The sequence below is a fragment of the Rana temporaria genome, chromosome 5 (assembly GCF_905171775.1).
Source record: "Rana temporaria chromosome 5, aRanTem1.1, whole genome shotgun sequence".
Classification (NCBI taxonomy): domain Eukaryota; kingdom Metazoa; phylum Chordata; class Amphibia; order Anura; family Ranidae; genus Rana; species Rana temporaria.
Window position 1 is genome coordinate 66043792 of NC_053493.1, and position 19315 is coordinate 66063106.

The 19315-nt window shown below is 49.5% G+C and overlaps 1 protein-coding gene across 1 annotated transcript in view; it reads left to right on the plus strand.

Moving 5' to 3' along the window:
• Positions 1–19315, plus strand: part of PITRM1 (pitrilysin metallopeptidase 1) — a 104690-nt gene that overhangs the window by 26352 nt on the left and 59023 nt on the right. The window lies entirely within an intron of this gene.

A 19315-nucleotide genomic window follows, 5' to 3' on the forward strand; every position in this document is an offset into this window, starting at 1 on the left:
ATATTGTCTTTGTAGTTTAGGTCACACAAATCATAAATAGCTGGGCACCCACAGATAAATCGAATGATTTGCTCATTATCGAGGACGTCTCTTATTTTTACCTGTTTGGAGCACACACCCTTCACACCCTTCACACAGGACACAGAGCTAAGGCTGTCAAGCTGCTGGAGGTCACTCCCCTATCACCATTTTTCGCTTGGTGTCAGGAAAAATTGTCAGAAGTGACTTGGGCTGATAGCAGAGGAACGAAGCAGCGGACAGAAATTACATTTGGGGGTTGATTTACTAAAACTGGAGAGTGCAAAATCTGGTAGCCAATCGGCTTCTAACTTCAGCTTGTTCAGGTAAAGCGGTTCTAACCCTAATTAAAATGATCCTGTTTCTTTAATCACCTAAGGCACGGCCTATAGACAAATGACAGCTGGGCAGTGGTTTTGTTATCCTGAGTGGACATCATATGACGTTCACCCAGGAAGTGCCGATCATGGGGCCATGCAGTGGCACGATCTGTCATGGCCGTGCCCAGAGAGAGGACACAGCCGATGAACGATCGGAATACTGGCTAGCTTCCAGTACCATGTGACCACTGTGGATGGGTTTCTTTTATGCCATCCAATGTGTACAACTGTGTTGCTAGCTGTAATTTGCCAATTTGATCACATGGTACAGACAGGGCAAATCGCATTCCATCTGTACCATGTGATTGGCTTTGAACCCCCCCCCCCCCCTTTTTTTTTTTTTTTTTTTTTTTTTAACCAGTTAAGCCCCGGACCAATATGCAGCCTAAAGACCCAAGGTGTTTTTACAGTTCGGGACTGCGTCGCTTTAACAGACAATTGCGCGGTCGTGCGACGTGGCTCCCAAACAAAATTGGCGTCCTTTTTTCCCCACAAATAGAGCTTTCTTTTGGTGGTATTTGATCACATCTGCGGTTTTTAGTTTTTGCGCTATAAACAAAAATAGAGCGACAATTTTGAAAAAAATGCAATATTTTTTACTTTTTGCTGTAATAAATATCCCCCAAAAACATATATAAAAACATTTTTTTTCCTCAGTTTAGGCCGATACGTATTCTTCTACCTATTTTTAGTAAAAAAAATCGCAATAAGCGTTTATCGATTGGTTTGCGCAAAATTTATAGTGTTTACAAAATAGGGGATAGTTTTATTGCATTTTTATTAAAAAAATTTTTTTTACTACTAATGGCGGCGATCAGCAATTTTTTTCGTGACTGCGACATTATGGCGGACACTTCGGACAATTTTGACACATTTTTGGGACCATTGTCATTTTCACAGCAAAAAATGCATTTAACCACTTGACAACTGGGCACTTAAACCCACTTAATAACCAGACCAATTTTCAGCTTTTGGTGCTCTCACATTTTGAATGACAATAACTCAGTCATACAACACTGTAACCAAATGAAATTTTTGTCGTTTTTTCCCCACAAATAGAGCTTTCTTTTGGTGGTATTTGATCACCTCTGCGGTTTTTATTTTTTTCGCTATAAATGAAAAAAGAACGAAAATTTTGTAAAAAAATGAATTTTTCTTCATTTCTATTATAAGATTTTGCAAAAAATGAATTTTTCTTCATAAATTTGGCCTAAAATGTATACTGCTACATATCTTTGGTAAAAAAAAAAAAAAAAATTTGGATATTATTTAGTCTGGGTGAAAGTTATAGGGTCTACAAGCTATGGTACCAATTACTGAAAATTGATCAATTTGATCACATCTGATGTACTGACAGCCTCTCTCATTTCTTGAGACCCTAACATGCCAGAAAAGTACAAATACCCCCTAAATGACCCCTTTTTGGAAAGAAGACATTACAAGGTATTTAGAAAGAGGCATGGTGAGTTTTTTGAAGTTGTCATTTTTTCCCACAATTCTTTGCAAAATCAAGGTTTTTTTTTTTTTTTTTTTTTTTTCCACAAAAGTTTCATATTAGCAGGTTATTTCTCACACACAGCATATGCATACCACAAATTACACCCCAAAACACATTCTGCTATTCCTCCCGAGTATGGCGGTACCACATGTGTGAGACTTTTACACAGCGTGGCCACATACAGAGGCCCGACATGCAGGGAGCACCATCAGGCGTTCTGGAACACCCAGACCAATTCTGACATTCCTCTCCTACATGTAAAAATCATCATTTATTTGCTAGAAAATTACATAGAACCCCAAAACATTATATATGCTTTTTTAGCAAAGACCCTAGAGAATACAATGGCGGTCGTTGCAACTTTTTATCGCGCATGGTATTTGCACAGCAATTTTTCGAACGCATTTTTTTGGGAAATAAAACAGTTTTGTGCTTTTTAAAAAAAAAAAAAAACATTAAAGTTAGCCCAATGTTTTTGCATAATATGAAAGATGAAGTTACGCCGAGTAAATAGATACCCAACATGTCACCCTTCAATATTGCACACGCTTGTGGGATGGCGCCAAACTTCGCTACTTAAAAATCCCCATAGGTGACGTTTTAAATGTTTTTACTGGTTACATGTTTTTAGTTACAGAGGAGGTCTGGGGCCAAAATGATTGCTCTCGCTCTAACGTTCGCAGCGATACCCCACATGTGTGGTTTGAACACCGTTTTCATATGTGGGCGGGACTTACGTACACATTCGCTTCTGTATACGAGCACGCGGGAACAGGGGCGCTTTAAATATTTTTTTTTTATTTTTATTGTTCATTTTACTTAATTTATTTTAGTTTGACACGTTTTTCCCCCAAAAAAAATGTTTTGATCACTTTTATTCCAATTACAAGGAATGGAAACATCCCTTGTAATAGGAATATAGCATGACAGGTCCTCTTTACAGTGAGATGTGGGGTCAATAAGACCCCACATCTCACCTCTAGGCTGGGAAGCCTGAAAAAAAACAAGAAAAAAAACGATCCTGGCTTCGATCGCAGCGGTGAGTCAGAAGAAGCACCGGAGGGCGAAGGGAGTGGGGACGTCCCTTTTTGCCTCCCGTAAGAACGATCAAGAGGCGGAACAGCCGCCATGATCGTTCTTATGGTGTAGAGAATCGCCGGCTGAAAAAAATGATATCTGAATGATGCCTGTAGCTGCAGGCATCATTTAGATATCCCTGCACAAAGTCAAGGACCTCATATGACGTGGGCGGGAAGTGGTTAAAACACATTTTTTTCCCCAGAGTATTTTCTGGGTATTGCAAAGTATTGGCCGGGGTATTGCAAAGTATTGGTGTGGGGGTATTGCAGAGTATTGGTGTTGGGGTATTGCAGAGTATTGGTGTTGGGGTATTGCAGAGTATTGGTGTGGGGGTATTGCAGAGTATTGGTGTGGGGGTATTGCAGAGTATTGGTGTGGGGGTATTGCAGAGTATTGGTGCGGGGGTATTGCAGAGTATTGGTGCGGGGGTATTGCAGAGTATTGGTGCGGGGGTATTGCAGAGTATTGGTGCGGGGGTATTGCAGAGTATTGGTGCGGGGGTATTGCAGAGTATTGGTGCGGGGGTATTGCAGAGTATTGGTGCGGGGGTATTGCAGAGTATTGGTGCGGGGGTATTGCAGAGTATTGGTGCGGGGGTATTGCAGAGTATTGGTGCGGGGGGTATTGCAGAGTATTGGTGCGGGGGGTATTGCAGAGTATTGGTGCGGGGGGTATTGCAGAGTATTGTGTGGGGGGTATTGCAGAGTATTGTGTGGGGGGTATTGCAGAGTATTGTGTGGGGGGTATTGCAGAGTATTGTGTGGGGGGTATTGCAGAGTATTGTGTGGGGGGTATTGCAGAGTATTGTGTGGGGGGTATTGCAGAGTATTGTGTGGGGGGTATTGCAGAGTATTGTGTGGGGGGTATTGCAGAGTATTGTGTGGGGGGTATTGCAGAGTATTGTGTGGGGGGTATTGCAGAGTATTGTGTGGGGGGTATTGCAGAGTATTGTGTGGGGGGTATTGCAGAGTATTGTGTGGGGGGTATTGCAGAGTATTGTGTGGGGGTATTGCAGAGTATTGTGTGGGGGGTATTGCAGAGTATTGTGTGGGGGGTATTGCAGAGTATTGTGTGGGGGGTATTGCAGAGTATTGTGTGGGGGGTATTGCAGAGTATTGTGTGGGGGGTATTGCAGAGTATTGTGTGGGGGGTATTGCAGAGTATTGTGTGGGGGGTATTGCAGAGTATTGCGTGGGGGGTATTGCAGAGTATTGCGTGGGGGGTATTGCAGAGTATTGCGTGGGGGGTATTGCAGAGTATTGCGTGGGGGGTATTGCAGAGTATTGCGTGGGGGGTATTGCAGAGTATTGCGTGGGGGGTATTGCAGAGTATTGCGTGGGGGGTATTGCAGAGTATTGCGTGGGGGGTATTGCAGAGTATTGCGTGGGGGGTATTGCAGAGTATTGCGCGGGGGGTATTGCAGAGTATTGCGCAGGGGGTATTGCAGAGTAATTGCGCAGGGAAGGCAGAGCATTGCAGATTATTGCGCAGGGAAGGCAGAGTATTGCAGGGGTTAATGCAGAGTATTGCACAGGGAAGGAAGAGTATTGCAGGGGTTAATGCAGAGTATTGCACAGGGAAGGAAGAGTATTGCAGGGGGTTAATGCAGAGTATTGCACAGGGAAGGAAGAGTATCGCAGGGGGTTAATGCAGAGTATTGCACAGGGAAGGCAGAGTATTGCAGGGGTTAATGCATGGATGGCTGAGCAGGGATGGATGGATCTGTGACTGCAATAGTCACAGATCCATCCCACACTGCTGCTGCCATCCGCGCTCTCCTCTCACACTGTACCGATCGGTACAGCGAGAGGAGGGAGGAACCGGCGTCATCAAATGACGCCTGTTTGTTTACCTGTGATCGCGCCGTCATTGGACGGCGCGATCACATGGTAAAAGACCGCCGTTGCCGGTCAGTTACCGTGATCTGTGTAGCGCCGGGTCTCATAGACCCGGCACGCACAGAATTTTCTGTGTGCGCGCCCGAGGCGGCGCGCATTACTGCTTCTGGTGGGCGCCGTTTCAGAACGGCGACCCCCAGTTAAGCAACCACCTTGCCGCCGTTTGTAGACGGCGGCTGGTGGTTAAGTGGTTAAATTGCATTCTTTATTGTGAAAATGACAGTTGCAGTTTGGGAGTTAACCACAGGGGGCGCTGTAGGAGTTAGGGTGCACCTAGTATGTGTTTACAACTGTAGGGGGGTGTGGCTGTAGGAATGACGTCATCGATCGTGTCTTCCCTATAAAGGGAATGACGCGATCGATGCGCCGCCATAGTGAAGGACGGGGAAGCCGTGTTTACATACGGCTCTCCCCGTTCTTCAGCTCCGGGGAGCGATCGCGACGGAGTGGCTATAAACAAATAGCCGCGCCGTGGTCCCGGATCGCTCCCCGAGCGGACCCGACCTCCGCATGTAGCGGGGGGGGGTCCCGATCGGACCCCCCACCCGCTAATAGGCGAGGACGTACGTGTACGCCCATGTGCTTGTACGTGCCATATTGTGGACGTATATGTACATGCGGGGGTCGGGAACTGGTTAAACTAGATGGACTTGTGTCTTTTTTCAACCTAACTATGTAACTATTTAATTTTGACTAATCACAACAAAACAGACTGAGGCCCCGTTCACACTTATACGACTTGAAAGTCGTGCGATTTTGCGGCCGCAATTTGGGATCAGTACAACTTCAACTTTGCCACAACTTTGATATTAACCAATGAAAACATACATGGTGTGAGGCAATTCCTTTTCCTGCCACCGCATTTGTCATTGCTGCTGTAGCAGTGCATGAGGAAGAAGAGGCGGCAGAGAAGACATCAATATTGGGTACATCCCATCATTGCCAATCGTAAAGATAGGGGTCAATTTTGGGTCCTCTATAATGAAGAATGAGAAGAATGCTCCTTACATTGGTGGTCAGTGGGAAGAATGTTCCTTAGGGCTCTTTCACACGTCAGTTCAGTTTTTTAGATCAGTTTTTTTTTTCATCAGTTGATCCGTTTTTTCGTCCGTTTTTTGTCAGTTTTCCATCAGTTTTTCCATCCCTTTTTTTTTTTTTTTTGGGGGGGGGGGGCTTTTTACATACAGTGCCTGCCGCCGAGAATGTGTTTTTAGCACGACTGCATCGCGCTGATTCTCGGCGACAGGGTGCCGACATCTCGCACTCGCTGGAATAGTAAAAGCACATTCCAGCAAGCACGTCATAGAAGCGACGGGAGATCCGACTTGGATTCCCGCCAATTCTACACGTGTGCGGCGTTTGGTATGAATCCTTAGGGGAAAGTCCCCGCCGGATTTTAAATAAAAATCCGGCATGGGTTCCCCCCTCGGGAGCATACCGGGCCCTGGTTGTAAGGAGACCCCCCCCCCCCTACGCCGAAAAAACGGCGTAGGGGTCCCCCTACAATCCATACCAGACCCGTATCCAAAGCACGCTACCTGGCCGGCCAGGAAAGGAGTGGGACGAGCGAGCGCCCCTCCTGAGCCGTACCGGGCTGCATGCCCTCAACATTGTGGGGGTTGGGTGCTCTGGGGCAGGGGGGCGCACTGCGGCCCCCCCACCCCAGAGCACCCTGTCCCCATGTTGATGAGGACAGGGCCCCTTCCCGACAACACTGGCCGTTGGTTGTCGGGGTATGCGGGCGGGAGGCTTATCGGAATCTGGGAGCCCCCTTTAATAAGGGGGCCCCCAGATACCGGCCCCCCACCCTAAGTGAATGGTACCCCTACCCATTCACCTGGAGGCAAAAAGTTAAAGTTAATAAACACGACACAAGGGTTTTTAAAATAATTTATTAGTCTGCTCCGGAGGCACCCCCTGTCTTCTTCATTAGCTCTTTCACCAGGGGGGGCTTCTTCTTTGACGTCTTCGGGTGGGGGCCGCTCTTCTTCGCCGCCGTCTGGTTCTCTTCCACCGCCGGGGGGGGGGGTCGCTTTTATAAAAGCGCCCCCCCCCCCCCCGGCGGGTTTCCCCCGGCGGCTTCGGCGGGGGGGGGGGTGTGCTTCTTCTTCCGCTATCCGGGGGTCTTCTCCGCTCTCCGGGGGTCTTCTACTATGTTCGCCGCTCTCCGCTGTTGACTCGGCGCACCCCGGTTCTTCCTCCCGCTGTCCGGTGCCTTCTCCTTCAGCGCTGAACGTCTTCTTCTGTGCTGTGACGTCTTCTTCTTCTCTTCTCCCGATGTTGACACGTCGCCTCTTCTCGCTGCAATGACGGGTGCGCGGCTTGCATCTTACTTATATAGGCCTCACAGTCCCATCATGCTCCGGTACCTACCCACGTGGGTAGGTATCACATGGGTAGGTACGGAGCATGATGGGACTGTGAGGCCTATATAAGTCCAATGCAAGCCGCGCACCCGTCATTGCAGCGAGAAGAGGCGACGTGTCAACATCGGGAGAAGAAGAAGAAGACGTCACAGCACAGAAGAAGAAGACGTTCAGAGCTGAAGGAGAAGGCACCGGACAGCGGGAGGAAGAACCGGGGTGCGCCGAGTCAACAGCGGAGAGCGGCGAACATAGAAGAAGACCCCCGGATAGCGGAAGAAGAAGCACACCACCCCCTGCCGAAGACGTCGGAGGAAACCCGCCGGGGGGGGGCGCTTTTATAAAAGCGACCCCCCCCCCCCGGCGGTGGAAGAGCTAATAAAGAAGACAGGGGGTGCCTCCGGAGCAGACTAATAAATTATTTTAAAAACCCTTGTGTCGTGTTTATTAACTTTAACTTTTTGCCTCCAGGTGAATGGGTAGGGGTACGATGTACCCCATATCCATTCACTTAGGGTGGGGGGCCGGTATCTGGGGGCCCCCTTATTAAAGGGGGCTCCCAGATTCCGATAAGCCTCCCGCCCGCATACCCCGACAACCAACGGCCAGGGTTGTCGGGAAGGGGCCCTGTCCTCATCAACATGGGGACAGGGTGCTCTGGGGTGGGGGGGCCGCAGTGCGCCCCCCCTGCCCCAGAGCACCCAACCCCCCCCATGTTGAGGGCATGCAGCCCGGTACGGCTCAGGAGGGGGGGGCCGCTCACTCGTCCCCACTCCTTTCCTGGCCTACCGGGTAGCGTGCTTTGGATACGGGCCTGGTATGGATTGTAGGGGGACCCCCTACGCCGTTTTTTCGGCGTAGGGGGGGTCTCCTTACAACCCACACCAGACCCAAGGGCCCGGTATGCTCCCGAGGGGGGAACCCATGCCGGATTTTTATTTAAAATCCGGCGGGGACTTTCCCCTCAGCATTCATACCAAACGCCGCACACGGCGTTAGCGGATCGGATGGTAAACGGATCATCCGTTTTTCGTCCGTTCCGTTTTTTTGACGGAAGAAAAATAGGGTTTTCTTCCGTCCAAAAAAACTGAACTTCACGCAGACGGATGCTAACGGACGTTAGCGGATGCTCATCCGCTAACGGACGTTAACCCATAGGGAAGCATTGCGGTCCGTTAACGGACGTCTAAAAAGAATGTCCCTTACATTGGTGATCAGTGGGAAGAATGTCCCTTACATTGGTGATCAGTGGGAAGAATGTCCCTTACATTGGTGATCAGTGGGAAGAATGCTTCTTACATTGGTGGTCAGTGGGAAGAATGTTCCCTTCATTGGTGGTCAGTGGGAAGAATGTTCCCTTCGTTGGTGGTCAGTGGGAAGAATGTTCCCTTCATTGGTGGTCAGTGGGATATTGTCTTTGTAGTTTAGGTCACACAAATCATAAATAGCTGGGCACCCACAGATAAATCGAATGATTTGCTCATTATCGAGGACGTCTCTTATTTTTACCTGTTTGGAGCACATTGTTCCTGAGGGAATAACCAGGAAGTGAATGTGTGGTGGAAAAAATGTGCTTGAGAGGGGCTACTATGCTGAAAGGATTGGGTGGGACAAGGGTTAAAAAGTTGCTTGTGCTTACAAAGTTGTACTGAAATGGTGTCTATATTATTCAGGTACGATTTGCATGCTACTTGAGGGTTTAACATTGAGGTCTATGGACATCAACTCGCATGGAAGTTGGACCAAAGTAGTGAAGGGACTACTTTGAAGTCGGCACTACTTAAAGTCGTGCCAGTATGAATGGTGTTCATTGAAAATCATGGAGAATGACTTGTCATACGACTTTTGCAGTACAAAATCGTGAGACAAGTCGTATAAGTGTGAAAGGGGACTGAATCAGTTTCATGCAGTAAAATGCTTGCTTTTAGCAATGTAATGCGCTGCTATAAGCAACCATAATGTGTAATAAAAAAAAAAAAAAGTACAATGTTACTATGGTAACACACTGGTAGCAGTGTGTTAAAAAAAAAAAAAAAAAAGTTTTCCTGTACTGTCACCAGTCATCAGTGTCCCTGATCACAGCCACATAATTTTGTATCATGATGCTGTATTGCACTGGTGACATTATGTAAAAAAAATAATATACATTGATTTGTTTGTTTGAAGGTTCCCCCTGACAGACAGGGGTCTGCATACCATCCCCATGGCTACAGACGTATGGACCTGGCAGCAAAAGGGTTAAACTTTTTTAACCACTTAAGGACCCCTTCACGCCGATATATACGTTGGCAGAATGGGGGGTCGCGGGCGCGCACCCGCGACCCGGTCCGAAGCTCCGGGACCCGATCGCCGCTGGAGTCCCGCGATCGGTCCCCGGAGCTGAAGAACAGGGAGAGCCGTGTGTAAACACTGCTTCCCCGTGCTTCACTGTGGCGGCAGCATCGATCGTGTCATCCCTTTTATAGGGGGACACAATCGTTGTCACACCTACAGCCACACCCCCCTACAGTTGTAAACACACTTCAGGTCACACATAAACCCAACAGCGCCCCCTGTGGTTAACTCCCAAACTGCAACTGTCATTTTCACAATAAACAATGCATTTTAAATGCATTTTTTGCTGTGAAAATGACAATGGTCCCAAAAATGTGTCAAAATTGTCCGCCATAATGTCGCAGTCACAAAAAAAATCGCTGATCGCCGCCATTAGTAGTAAAAGAAATTTTTTTTTATAAAAAATGCAATAAAACTATGCCCTATTTTGTAAACGCTATAAATTTTGGCAAACCAACCGATAAACGCTTATTGTGATATTTTTTTTTTTTACCAAAAATAGGTAGAATACACATCGGCCTAAACTGAGAATTATTTTTTATATATATTTTTGGGGGATATTTATTACAGCAAAAAGTAAAAAACATTGAATTTTTTTCAAAATTGTCGCTCTATTTTTGTTTATAGCGCAAAAAATAAAAACCGCAGAGGTGATCAAATACCACCAAAAGAAAGCTCTATTTGTGGGGAAAAAAGGACGCAAATTTTGTTTGGGAGCCACGTCGCACGACCGCGCAATTGTCAGTTAAAGCGACGCAGTGCCGAATCGCAAAAAGGGGCAAGGTCCTTTAGCTGCATTTTGATCCGGGTCTTAAGTGGTTAAAGGAAAACTTAAATTTTAGTGACTCTGTCCTTTTTATAGCTGCCCCCCCCCCCCCCCTTCAATGTACTGAGCCCCTCAGTGTTAAATATTGACCTTTTTAGCACTGCAATGGAGCTCTTCATGTGGTGGAATTTCCGATAGAAAAAGTCAGTCAGACTTTTTCCATCGAAAATTCTGATCGTGTGTACAAGGCATAACACATCTCAACTCCTGTCTTCAGGGCCCACTAACAGGCCAGGTTTGCAAGATAACTTAAATACATCACAGGTGATATCATTTTCTGCTCAGTGATTGCAGTATTCTAGTCTGCATCTCCCCAAGGTTATACCTAAAATCTGGCACCCAGAAGGCATAGGTGCACCATCCAGCGACCTTACCGGATTATTTATGCACAGGGCATACTTCCCTAAATGCATACAGCCATAAACAAGAGTATTGTTCTATACAGTGTAGCTGCCCCGCATTTCAGTCTGTCAGAAATTTTGAAAAATTGCTGACATCGGGCTGGACCTGGCTCCTGTGTGCATGGCGTTTTAACTGGCCAAACACTTATGCCACGTACACACGACCGTTTTTTTGTTTTTTTTTTTCAAATAAAATTTTTTATTAAACACAGATCCGCATTGTGGTACAATAGATAGAAAATAACTTCAGCATAGCAGCAACAAAAACAGTGCATATCAAGGTACAGTACTTTACAAAGCAGACTGCAGGAAGAGCTTACTGACTCCACATATAAATCGCTAGACCACAAACAAAGTCTGCTGAAAACTACAGTCAAATTCACAGTAAAAAGGAATAAAACAAGAGAGAGAAGAAGGGGGGCGGGGGGAAGGAAAAGGGGGGAAGAATAGAGAGGAAACTGCAGATAGGAGAGAAAAAGGGGGGCAGATCGGCCGTCAGCTCAGGGTGGATCTTCACGACGGTGCCACTCCTCCCAGACCTCATCATGCATCTCCAGTCTATCCTGCAGCCTGGCTGTCATTTTTTCCATCAGCTCTATATCCTTTATCCGTGAGTACAGATCCTCCTGTGAGGGAGGGTATTGTCGCTTCTAGTGGAGAGCAACCAGGCACCTCACAGCCGTCAAAACATGTCTAAGTAATTTTTTGGAGCATATTGGGATTTGCAGAGGTGACGCCCCTAGTAAAAATAATTACGGGGTCCTGGGGACCGGTACCCCCATAAGACGGGTCAGCAATAACTGTGTGTCCGTCCAAAATGGCACTATCTTGGGGCAGGTCCAGTATATATGGTCCCCTTGGCTCCCTGACAGCGCCAACACCTATCTGAGCTGGAGGGATAAATAGCATGGCGTACATCTGGTGTCACCGCGCCGCCCAGGGCCCAGAGGGTTCCAATAAGTCCTCCTGACCAGGGTCCCCCAGAAGGGAGGGGAGCCAGGCCCGGGGGGACATGGAGAACTATAGCCATGTCTGGGTTTTGCAGGCCTGCGGGGAGAGACCCGGGGTCGCTTGGTCGGAAGGACCTTTTGCCATACCGAGGGCGGTGGCGGAGGACTAGCGACCAGGTCCCATTCTTGGAGGCGGGGGACAGGTATGTCCATAGTCTCGCAGAAAGTGTCTGTCCTCAGGGTAGCTGAGCACCGCCGACTGTCCTTGCCGGCGGGCCGTAAGGCAGAAGGGGAAACCCCACCGCTAGATTATTTTGCGTTCTTGCAGCGAGAGGAGGAGGGGCTGAAGGAGCCTACGCTTCTACAGGGTGATCCAGGATAGGTCTGGGTACAGCTGTAACTGGGCATTACCATAGAACACCTTCCTGATGGTACGGGCTTTACGCATAATGTCCTCCTTCAGAGGGAAGGAATTGACCCTGCATATGACATCACAAGGTCTGGAGGCAGATCCCTTGGGACGTAGGGCTCGGTGTGCTCGATCCATCTCGATTTGTTTATTTGGGGGTTCTCCCAGAAGGTCGTTGGAAGAGGGTCTGAAGGACATTGTGCAGGTACTCGGGGCCCTCTGACTCAGGCAGGCCCCTGATGCGGATGTTGTTTCTGCGCCCCCTGTTGTCCAGGTCCTCCACCTGACGCTGCATATCCCTGAGCATTAAACGGTGATCAGCTCCCTGTATTTGGGTGCAATGGACCGCAATCTTGGTTTCTTGTATCTCCTCTTCTGCCATTTCCACCATGTCAGAGAGATGTTTAAAGTTAGCGTTAAGCACTTGAATCTTAGCTCGGCAGACTTGACTTCCTCGATAAGCAGCTTAAAGTCATCCTTGGTAGGTATTGCCTGGAAATAAGCCTGCCAGGGGGGGGCTTGGTTGAGAGCGGGAGTCAGGCCCCGGACGGGGCTGGGGAGGGTGCCGTGGACCTGCGGGGGCTGCTAATCGGATCGGCGACCAGGGCTGCATCTGGGGGTCCTGAGGATCCAGCCACTCCGGGGGCCGGGGGGGGCGGGACAAGAGGCTGTCTGTCCATCCACAGGGCTCATGGCAGGGGAGCTGACTGCTTTGGGTATAGGAGACTGTGTGGTCTGCCCTCCACCCCTCAAGCGCAGGGGCTGCAGGTGGATAGTGACACTGTGGCTGAGGGGGGACAGGAGCAAGATGGTGCACAGGTTGGGGCTCAGATCCATGAGGGTGCTCTGACCGTGAGGGTCCCGGGGCCCAGGTATGCACAGGTTCAGGCAGGGGGGGGGGAGAAATCCTCTGAAACGGCAGGTGATGCAGGAGATTCAGGGCCCTCTGCTGATATGCCCGGGTCCGAGGCCATGCGCAGTAACCTAGGAACGGTCCCGGAGCACTGCGTGGAGGAGGCTGGATTGAGGCCTAGTAGGGCCTGCTGGAAGCTATGCTGCGGCACCACCTGTGGGGACTGGGGCGGGGGTGAACTCACCACTCCGGACGCCGGCGAATACGGGCCTGTCGGTCCCCATGGTGAGTCCGGTGGGCTGTGGGGATGGATCGGCAGCTGGGGGGCGCCATTCGAATGGTACTTCCCCTTTATAGTGCCGTTGTACGTAACCGTGCTTTGCTAGAGCTTTTTCTTTATCGTACATCACGGGACACAGAGCAGCATAGCCATTACATATGGGTTATATAGTGTACCTTCAGGTGATGGACACTGGCACTCTCCGACAGGAAGTTCCCTCCCTATATAACCCCCACCCATAGTGGGAGTACCTCCAGTGTCTTAGGTGTTGGTGCACGTTGAGGCTGTGCCTGTAGTAGTCCTTGGGACCAGGGCCAGCTGACCGGATCCGTCCAAGGTGCTTCATAGCCAAAGTGGACGGTACCCGGGCCCCAATTCGTGGATGGGGTTTTGCCTATAATGCCTCTCCTTGGAGGGCTGGACCCTGGGTTCCAGGTCTGGTTTCTATACCTAGAGAATACCTGTTGCCAGTGGTGCTGTATAGGTCCAGGTGTGTGGTGTTCTTTTAAGACCCCGGTCCCTGAAGGTCTATGACCATACCCACGGTGAAGGGGGAAGATTGGGCCTCTTGCAGAGCAATACCCTGCGGCGTGGAAAGGTAAGCAGGGGGCCTACGGAACTTGGTTTGTCTGTAGGCTTCCTACAGGGGATTCTTGGGCAGCCTATTTATGCCTCTGTGCATGGGCAAAGGAGAACCACAAAGTTTTCAAACGGGATGGCTCAAAGCACCCAGGTATAGTTCCCCTGGCTGGGCTAGTAGGCTGCTGCTGCTTCTGTCACAAGGAGGGCCTTTTTTTGGGGCAGGGTGTTCCACAGTGAGGGAACCATACCATTAGGGAGACAGTTGAAAGCTTCCTTTTACCTGTGTCTGCTGCTCCAGCGTTTCAGGTCCTGATGCTCCTCTCCACATGGCTTCCTGCTTCCCCTGACGGCGTTTGGCGCTTGCGCGTGCTTTACTTATCTGTGCGCGCGTGACGGCGCCGCGGGGAGGGGGCGGTTGACGCCGGACGGCTCCTCCTCCCTGCACACAGGGAGGATAAATCCTGGAGGGCTGTTCAGTCTGTGAAGGCTGTGAAGGGACACGGAGCAGCGATGCTGGCTACAGCATAGGAAGGTTTGACAGAGCTTTCTGGCACAGTGACACCCGGTGGCAGTTGTTGGAAGTACACCTTACTAAAGGAGCCTCTGGCTTAAAAGTTTGCATTCAAAGCCTGTGTACTAAGCAGCGCCTTTGAACACTTAGGGGTGCTCACCTAGCCCAGCATTAGGGGGTCAATACCAGACTGGTAGTTGAAGCTCTTGGGGCTCAGTAATGATTTTCCTTTTTTATAGGTTATGGGAGGTTTGGAGTCCCTCTAACATTACCCTATCCTATTGTTTCACATTTATTTGATTATATGTGCATTTCCTCCAGCTATTACAGTCAGTTGTATACTAGCGGAGTGCCTCAAAATTTGTATATTATGGCTCCTAAGGGTGCAGGTAGCGCTAAAAACGCTAAGACGGTTAAAAAACCAAAGGGTTCTCCATCAGGCTCTGAGGATATCCAAAATCCAGCGGCCCCTACTGCTCCGGAATGCCCGGAGGTTGTTGTCCTAGGTGAGCCATCAGGGTTGCTAGGTGCTACGGCTGGCCCTACTCAACCAGCTCCTTCCTATGTGACGGAAGAGATGTTAGCCTCCACCTTGGGTGGATTGGAAAGGAGGATGGCCGCTCTAATTACGGCATCTTTGGCAGGGAAGAAGCGGGTTAGATCCCCGTCTCCCAGGTCTGAGTCTCTGGAGGAGGATATCCTCTCCGCTGACGAATTGGAAGATCAAGGAGACCAGACTCAGGATCACCTTGACCATTTAGGTTCTGAGGATTCTACAATAGAGGAACCTTTTTCAGCTTCTCACGCAGAAAGACTGTGGGTTTAGTCCCTAACGGATATGGTGCGGTTGGCTTTTAAGATACCTGTGCCTCAGCCTCTGGCCTCCGCGGTATCCTCATTGGGCTCCCTGAAAGCGCCCCAAGCCAATTTGGTATTCCCGGTACATCCTTTGTTAAAGGACCTGATTTTTCAGGACTGGGCTAAGCCGGACAGGATTTTTCTGCCTCCCAAAAGGTTCGCAGTCATGTACCCCTTAGAGGAAGAGTTTTCAAAGAAATGGGCTGTCCCTACTGTGGACGCAGCCATCGCATGTGTCAATAAGTCTTTAACGTGTCCAGTAGACAATATCCACATGTTTAAAGACCCTGTGGATAAAAGGCTTGAGACCTTATTGAAGGCATCCTTTGCCACAGCGGGGGCAGTGGTCCAGCCGGCTGTAGCCGCCATTGGCGTCTGCCAGGCTTTAAAAGACCAAGCAAAGCAGGCCCTAAAGGACCTCCCAGCCCAACAAGCTCAGGATCTGGCTACCTAGGGCCTTATGTTTCGCGGTAGATGCAATCAAGGATTCGATCCAACAAGCTTCTCGCTTATCCCTATTTTTGGTTCATATGAGGAGATTGCTTTGGTTGAAAAACTGGTCTGCAGAAACCCCCTGCAAGAAACTCCTTACTGGATTCTCCTTTCAGGGAGAAAGATTGTTTGGAGAAGATCTTGACAAATATATACAAAAGATCTCTAGTGGTAAGAGCACCCTTTTGACCGGTTAAGAAAAGGTTACGGGGTCCCTCTTTTAAGCGTCCAACCTCTCCAGTCCGAGGGTCCTCATTCTCTAGGCAGTATCGACGGCCTCCTGGACGCGCAGCTGCAAACAGGCCACAGGGGCAAGCTGCAGGGAACAAGAGACCATGGAACCGTAAGCCGGTTAAGGCTGCCCCTAAGGCAGCCTTGTGAAGGGGCGCCCCCACTCTCTCGGGTGGGGGGAAGACTCCGGTTCTTCTGGGAGTTGTGGGGGGCCAAAGTTACCGACCAATGGGTTCTGTCCTAAGTGACTCAGGGGTACAAGCTGGAGTTTCGGGAGTTCCCCCCTCCTCACTTTCAAGCGTCAAGACTTCCAGGCGACCCTCAAAAGCAGGCATCACTTCTGTCCGCCCTAGAGCGACTCCTATCTCAAGGAGTGATTATGGAAGTACCAGCAGGGGAGCAAGGACAAGGGTTTTTTTTACTCAAACCTCTTCATTGTCCCAAAGCCAAACGGCGACGTCAGGCCTATACTGGACCTAAAGTCATTAAACTGCTTTTTAAGAGTCCGGTCCTTTCGAATGGAGTCCATTCGCTCGGTGGTGGCCGCCCTTCAAGGAAGGGAGTTCTTGGCCTCCATCGATATAAAGGACGCGTACCTGCACGTTCCGATTTTCCCAGGCCATTACAGGTTTCTGCGTTTTGCCCTAAACTATCGGCATTATCAGTTCGTGGCCCTTCCGTTCGGACTAGCCACGGCCCCTCGGGTTTTTACAAAAATCCTGGCCCCTGTGTTGGCCATCCTAAGGGAACAGGGCATTCTGGTCATGGCCTACTTAGACGATCTTCTGGTAGTCGACCACTCAGCGGCCGGCTTAAATCAGGCAGTGTTGCTAGTAGTAAACTGCCTAGAGTCCCTGGGTTGGGTTCTAAACCGGGACAAATCGGCCTTACAGCCCACAAGAAGGTTGGAGTATCTAGGTCTAATTTTAGATACAAGACGACAACGGATCTTCCTGCCCCAGTCCAAAGTAGACTCGATAAGGGAATTAATCCAGGTAGTCTTAAGCAGCACAAGGCCATCTATACGCCTCTGCATGCGCCTGTTGGGAAAGCTAGTGGCCACCTTTGAGGCAGTGCCCTATGCCCAGATCCATTCTCGAAGGCTACAGAGAGCAATTCTCACGGCCTGGGACAAAAGACTCCAGGCCTTGGATCTTCCCATTTCTCTTCCCTATGCGGTAAGGCAGAGTCTGTGTTGGTGGCTAGTCACAAAAAATCTTCTGAAAGGAAGATCGTTCAGTCCCCCCTCTTGGAGGATAGTAACCACGGATGCCAGCCTATCGGGCTGGGGTGCAGTCCTAGACGATTTAACCCTACAGGGGAAATGGTCAAGGGCAGAATCAGCCCTACCCATAAATGTCTTAGAGATCCGAGCAGCTCGGTTGGCTCTTTTGGGCTGGACGGAGATTCTGCAGGGCTCCCCAGTAAGGGTACAATCCGACAATGCCACTGCCGTGGCTTATATAAACCACCAGGGCGGCACCAGGAGTCAGGCAGCCCAGAGGGAGGTAAATCGGATCTTTTCATGGGCAGAAGCCCATGTCCCCTGCATCTCAGCTATCTTTATCCCCGGGGTGGACAATTGGCAGGCGGACTTCCTCAGCCGCCAACAGATGTCCCCAGGGGAGTGGTCCCTCCACCCCGAAGTGTTCCAGGACATTTGCCGGAAGTGGGGTACTCCGGAGGTGGACGTTATGGCGTCCAGATTCAATGTCAAAGTAGCAAAGTTTGTCTCTCGAACGAGGGATCCATTGGCCTGCGGGACGGATGCCTTGGTGTGCCCTTGGCATCAGTTTGCGCTAATCTATGCCTTCCCTCCAATACGGATGCTACCCCGTCTTCTTCACAGAATTCAAAGGGAACGCAAGCCAGCGATTCTAGTGGCCCCAGCGTGGCCCCGAAGACCTTGGTACTCCTTGATAAAAAGGATGACGGTAGAGGAGCCTTGGGTCCTCCCTCTACGTCCGGACCTCCTCTCACAAGGGCCATTCTACCATCCTGCCTTACAGGCCCTAAATTTAACGGCCTGGCGGCTGAGTCCCTGATTCTCAGAAACAGAGGCCTTTCAGGGCAGGTCATTTCCACCCTTATAAGCGCAAGGAAACCAGTTTCCAGGTTAATATACTATAGGGTGTGGAAGGCCTATATTACCTGGTGTGAAACCAGGAAATGGGATCCCCGCAAATATACCATTGGGAGAATCCTGGAGTTTTTACAATTGAGAGTGGAAAAAGGTTTGGCGGTCAGCACAATCAAGGGGCAGGTGTCTGCCTTGTCGGTCTTCTTCCAGAGACCTTTGGCTGCCCATTCTTTAATGAAATCCTTTTTACAAGGTGTCATTCGGGTGAATCCCCCGATTAAAGCTCCCCTGTATCCTTGGGATCTAAATTTGGTTCTATCGGCCTTGCAAAGGCAGCCTTTTGAGCCCTTGTCCGCGATCCCTTTGGTCCTTTTGACTAGGAAACTAGTGTTTCTGGTGGCCATGGCATCCGCCAGAAGAGTGTCGGAGTTGGCAGCCTTGTCATGTAAGGCACCTTATTTATTACTGCATAAGGACAGGGTCGTTTTGCGGCCGCTTCCGTCCTTCCTGCCTAAGGTGGTGTCTAATTTTCACCTTAATCAAGATGTGATTCTTCCATAATTTTTTCCAAAGCCTTCTTCTAAGGAAGAGAGGTTACTACATTCCTTGGATGTAGTTAGAGCTGTAAAGATTTACTTGGAAGCTACAGCCCAGATTCGTAAGACTGACGTCTTATTCATTCTGCCAGAAGGGCCCAAGAAGGGCCAGGCCGCGTCTAAAGCCACTATTTCTAAGTGGATTAGGCAGACAATTATACAGGCCTATGGCTTGAAGGGGAAAAGTCCACCCTTATCGGTTAAGGCTCATTCCACTAGAGCTGTGAGTGCCTCTTGGGCAGCGTATCACCAGGTCCCTATGGCTCAGGTCTGCAGGGCAGCGACCTGGTCGTCTGTCCACACATTTGCAAAGTTTTATCAAATGGACGTTGGGAGGAACGCTGATTCAGCTTTTGGGCAGGCGGTCCTCCAGGCCGCAATTTAACCTCCTCCTGTCCGGTGGCACCTCCTGTTTGTTTTTTTCTGGTTGTCTCCCTCCCCTCATGGAGCATTGCTTGGGGACATCCCATATGTAATGGCTATGCTGCTCTGTGTCCCGTGATGTACGATAAAGAAAAAGGGATTTTTAATAACAGCTTACCTGAAAAATCCTTGTCTTGTAGTACATCATGGGACACAGAGCTCCCACCCCTCTTATGGGGAATTTTGGGATGCATATTGCTTGCTACAAAACTGAGGTACTCCCACTATGGGTGGGGGTTATATAGGGAGGGA